Here is a 5,615-nt window from a genome sequence, read left to right as displayed (position 1 = left end):
GTGCATGGTCATGGAATGTCAGGAAACCAAGTTCCAGACATTAAGTAGAGCTGGTGAAGTGACATGGTCAGGATCAGAACGAGAGTCAATTTTGTTTGAGATGAATCCAGATTTAGCCCATGCTTTTATCATGACATCATGCCCCCCTCCAATAGGCATGAAACAGTGATCAAATGCCAGGGTAAAATTGTCGTGTATCACTTTATCTCAGAATAATTCCCCTTTAGATTGCTCTTCAGGCATCATCGGAACATCTGGCAAATGGTCGGCTGTCTCCTTGTGGCAGCTGGGAGACCAGCGAGTCAAACATTGACCAGGTTATTGACACAATGGGTCTGGGTGTTTGTTTAGGTATCAGGTAGTTGTAGATTGTCTTTAAACACTGTTTTGAAATGAAAATAAATGTGGCAGTAAGCCCTAAATGACCCTAATAGAATGTCAAGAATGATCAATACACGATCACAATAGGTTTATAACCACACGAGGTGATCCAGAGGGGAGCCATGGTTCTACCTGATTGTGATGGGAATGGGGGGGGGGGGGATTTCCGAAGGTCTTGGAGGAGAAACTGGAGGGGGTGGCTAGAGCAGGAGTGAGGGGAACAGGTGGAGACTTAAGGGACAGAAGGACTGTGAACTCTAGGCGAGTGATCTCAAGTCATGCAAAGGACCCTTTTCTGACTGAACCCAGAGGCTAAGGGCTAGTGTAGTCTCGTGCAAATGAAGTTGTCTTCTATAAACCAGCACACCGTGGATGAGGCCCGGCGCCCACAAAACTGAAAAGGGATGGAAAGATGAATAGATGGAGGCCTTCAGGAGTTTGAGGTTTTCTGAAGGAGGACAAATCATTCCTGGAGCCTTGGAGAGCAGCACCCACTTGGGAGTTCTTCTCTGTCAAGGGGTTTGAGGAGTGCTTCAGGGCAGGGTAGATCAAATCCGCTGATAATTCTTAGGTCACCGTGACTCAGAGCCTCTGATGATGGCATGGCTCCCGTGGGGACAGGTATGCCTGCATGGAAGACACCAGCTGGTCATCCTCCAGGGCCTGGGTGTACTGTTGAGGCTGGGAACCCTGAGAGCAGTCAGTGTTCAGGACCCTCCGGCTATAATGAAGCCAGCCATTCAAACCGACAGCTGGGTTTGGCCAACGGCAGATCTCAGTAACTTCACAAGACAGGTAAGAGAGAGCTGAGGCAACCACAGTAACAGACGAGGCCACAGCCTGAGGAACTGAGGTAAAGGGTTTATTTGTGCGTGTGTGTGTGCGCGCGTGCGTGTGTGTGTGTGTGTGTGTGTGCATGCACGTGTGTGTGCGTGTGTGTGTGTGTGTGTGTGTGTGTGTGTGTTTCTGCGGCTGAATGAAATCAGGAGGTGTGTTTACCGACAGGGAGACACCTCTGAGCACAGGAATGGTAAGAATGATCGAAGCAGATAGATACTGGTGACATAGGATAAGGCAGGGCAGGAAATGCCGGACACCGAGAGGGGGACTTGAAGCCTTTATTGAGAGTTGAGGGGACAGCTTGGCAAGGGTATCCCCTGTTGGCTTTAGGAAGGGGTGTGGCGCTACCAGCTGCTGAGAAAAATAAGGGAGGTGCTCCCGCAGCTGGGGGTAGATCAGAAGGCTCCTGGGATAACCTTCTCGCCCACGACCACTGGAAGTTCCCAAATGCATCTGTTGGAGGATGGGAAAAATTTGTTAATTAGTGTGGAAAACATGTTTGTTTTTGATGTACAAATAAAGGCGGCTGGAGCTATTTGGGGTCAGCCACTTGTGTGAAGCTCATCCGGTGGTTGCACGATTCATTTCGTCTCAGGCCTTGAATCCAGGCTGCGGCAGGACCACAGCAACCTGCCCACCCACCCAGACATCTGTCCACTCATTCACTCTTGGAGAGCATTTAAATCCTGACTCTTGGGCTGGCGAAATGGATCCGTGGATGAAGATGCTTGCTTTCAAGACTGATAACCTGGGTTTCCTTTCTGGGACCCACAAGGTGGAAGGAGAGAACGATTTCCTGCAAGCTGCCCTCTGACCTCTGAATGTCCAGTATGGGGCACACATATATACACACAGATAAAATGAATGCAGTAAATTCCTACTTTCCTCAATGTGTGATGTTTTTATTATGCCGTATTTTATTAGTGACAGTTACTTCTTCAAAATAAAACGACGTTTTGGTGTGGGGATCAGACTCAGGACTTCATGCGTGTTAGGCAAGCACTCCCTCCTTGCAGTCCCTCCTGAAGCCCTAGACTCTGCCTCTCAGCCACAACTCCAGTCCTCCTTAGTTTATTACTATTTCAATATGAATTCGGTAAAGCTTGGACCTACCTCTGTGCACCGTGTTCTGTTAATAAATACTGAGGGTATAGTCACTAATGTGGGTTGAATATTTTATTTTATTTTTTTTAAGGCAGGCTGTAGCCCAGGCTGACCTTGAACTTGCTGTGTTGGCAAATATGACCTTGAACTTCTAATTCTCCAGCCTCTACCTCTCGAGTGCTGGAACTGTAGGTGTCTACTATCGCAACTGTTTTTTTGGCAGTGGGAATCAAACACAGGGTGTTGAGCTTACTACAAATGTTCTACCAATGGAGCCACGTCTCCAGCCCTTTGGTTCAATCTTGAGGGTTCAGAAGGCATTTTGTAGGCGAGAAAGGAGAGAAAGGAGCAGATTTAGATGTGAGAATTGCTGTATAATGCTAGTGGTAAGAAGCGCTGTCTTCAGATAGCTCCTGCTGTCAAGGCAGCCAGATGGAAGGTACACGGTCTCCAGCACTGAAGACTAGAGGTGAACAAACTCTGGGTCACGCATGTCTGTGTTCATGCTGAAGAAGCCTAAAGCAGCTGAAAAGACATCTATTGAAGTCAGTTTGACACTTTTGTGTAAGCCATGAAGTTACTGACTTTCTCTAGACTTTCTGAGCTGTTGATGGCAAATGAGAGCAGGTCCTATGACCACGAGGGCAAGGGGCAGCCTGCCCACTACCCCGTGTTGCCAACCTTTCCTGTGACTCATTCCCCTTCTCCCTATATCTAATCTTCCTCATCATTCAGCTTCTCGTATACACGTCTGTAAACCTGGTCAGGACTCAATAAATGTTTGTGGAATGAATCACACTCCTATCAAAGGTACGAGTGTACCTGAAAGCTCTCTAGACTTTTTCACCATCCCAGGCCCGTGTCCATTTGTACTGGCAGAACCGCACTAGATTAGCTACTTAAAGCAGCAAGCTTCAGGTCCTGGCTGTCCTCTGGGAAGCCCTTACGGCCAAGCCTCCAGTTGCTTTGGGGACCACTGTTGTGGATCTGGAAATGTTGTGGATGGCATCTACTGTGCCTGATGCCTGTTGGGTAGTTTTGAGCTATGCGTAATTCCATGTCTGTGAAAGGGATTTGCTGACTGTGGACTACTGTGCATTCATGGGGGTAATAGTCCTATTCCTCCCCTAAATTAGGTAATTTTTATGTTATACTTGGTTGATGGAATACTCCCGTACCTAGGAAGTATATTGGGACACAGAGTGCACATTTGGGACATTCATTGTTAAATTTTGATTATTTATATTATTCATATTATTTTTGCGACAAAGTCTTATTTATATACATTGGGCTGACCTGGAATTCACTGTGTGGCCAGAGACGGTCCTGAATTCTTAGTTCTCCTACCTTCATCTCTCAAGTACCAGGATTTCAGGCATGCGTCATCATGCCTGGTCTAACTTTAGTTACTATTATGTGTGTGTGAGCATGCTCACGCGTATGTATACATGCCATGGAGTGTGTGAAGAGACCACAGGACAGTCCATGGGTTACAGAGATTGAACTAGGATCAGCCGTTCTGTGTGGCAAACACTCCTAGCCACTGAGCAGTCTTGTTGCTCTTGGAGTGTTTATGTTTGCACCTCTCTCTCTCTGTCATCTATCATCTACCTATTATCCATCTATCTCTATATATATCATCAATCTATCTATTTATCATCTCTATCTACTCTATAATCTATCATCTATCCATCTATCTCTCTATCATTTATCTATCTAGCTATCTATCTTTCTATAATCTATCATCTGTCATCTATCCATCCATCTATCTATGTATCTATCTATCTATATATATATGTATCTATCTATCTATCTATATAAGTATCTATCTATCTATATAAGTATCTATCTATATATGTATCTATCTATCTATATATATATGTATCTATCTATCTATCTATATATGTATCTATCTATCTATCTATATATGTATCTATCTATCTACTCTACCATCTATCTATCTGAGGTTGACCTTGGATTTCTGATCCTTTTTCTGTCACCTCTGAAGTGCTGAATTCTATGCCTGCACCACTACACCTGACTTATGCGGTGTTGGGGACTAAACCCAGGCCTTTGTTGTATGCTATGCGTGCCCTCTACAAACTTGGCTAACCCTCTGTCCTTCTGGAGGTCATTAGTAAAGTGACTTTTACAAAGGCTCAGTGGGGTCTGGAGAAACCAGAAAACACCAGAGGAGTGCTTCCCAGGCTGGAAGGGTCAGGAGTGGAGTGGAGTAAGGGAAAAGACTCTCTCCTGGGCCCCTCCTTCTATGGTTCTCCACAAGCTGACCCTGATCAGAAGCTGCGGTCAGTGTTACCACTGACACAGTCTGGAGTGACAGGTGCAGTGGCGGGAAGGGACTCCAGAAAGGTGACTGGAGGAGGAAGCCCCCAAAGGAGGGGTGAATGGCAACCAGAGATGAGCTCAAGCAAGGGCTAGAGACAGCAAGGCTCCTTAGAGCAATGAAAGTGACTGCACAGAGAGGGACAACTGATGGAGGGTAGACCAAGGAACCAGACGCTATCTACAATTGTGCATGCGTGTGTGTGTGTGACTTTATTCCTTTGATGAAACATGAGTAAGCACATTATTTTGAAATTTGGTTCATAGTGTGTACATCTATTTTGCACACATGCTCGCGCGCGCGCGCGCACACACACACACACACACACACACACACTTCTTCAAACCCCTTTAGTATTCAGCCTCAGGGGACACTGCTGGGTCACAAGCTGCTAACTGTTGTCTGTGGATGCTTCTTGAGGACAGGAAAAGTTTTACAAATCCAAGGCAGGGGAGACAGGGCTGAGAATGTGGATCAGTGGTAGAGGGGCTTGCCCAGCACGAGCAAGGCCTAGGGTTCAATCCCCAATATCGGAGAAATAAGACCCCCAACCCCAAATAGCTGGACTGGTTAGCTTTTGTCAGCTTGGCACAAGCTAGAGTCACCCGGCAAGAAGAACACCAAATGAGGAACGGCCGCCATTAGATCGACCTGTGGCATGTCTGTGAGGGATTGCTAATTGGCAGAGGAGAGCCCACCACTAGGCAGGCATACCTGGGCTCCATCACAAAGGCAGCTGAGCAAGCCAGTACGGAGGATTCCACTGTGGCTTCTGCTTCATGATCTTGCCTGGGAGTCCCTTGAAAATGGACTGTAGCTTGTAAGCTAAAATAACCTCTTTCCTCTCGTATTAGTGATTTTTCTCTTACTGAGAAATGAAGCGTGCCACTCCTTGTAGTATCGTAACCCACAATGTATGTAGTCCAACTTCAAGAGTCCCCGTAGT

At 46.4% G+C, this 5,615-nt stretch overlaps 1 long non-coding RNA gene across 1 annotated transcript; it reads left to right on the top strand.

Moving 5' to 3' along the window:
- Positions 1 to 654: 654 nt before the first annotated feature.
- Positions 655 to 2,111, top strand: LOC121138924. Its single transcript, XR_005875781.1, has 2 exons — positions 655 to 1,176; positions 1,817 to 2,111. It is a non-coding gene; the product is annotated as an uncharacterized LOC121138924 (long non-coding RNA).
- The last annotated feature ends 3,504 nt before the right edge of the window (positions 2,112 to 5,615 follow it).

This window comes from Mesocricetus auratus, unplaced genomic scaffold, assembly GCF_017639785.1.
Source record: "Mesocricetus auratus isolate SY011 unplaced genomic scaffold, BCM_Maur_2.0 Super-Scaffold_6730, whole genome shotgun sequence".
NCBI lineage: Eukaryota > Metazoa > Chordata > Mammalia > Rodentia > Cricetidae > Mesocricetus > Mesocricetus auratus.
This window is presented reverse-complemented; position numbering and strand designations above follow the sequence as displayed.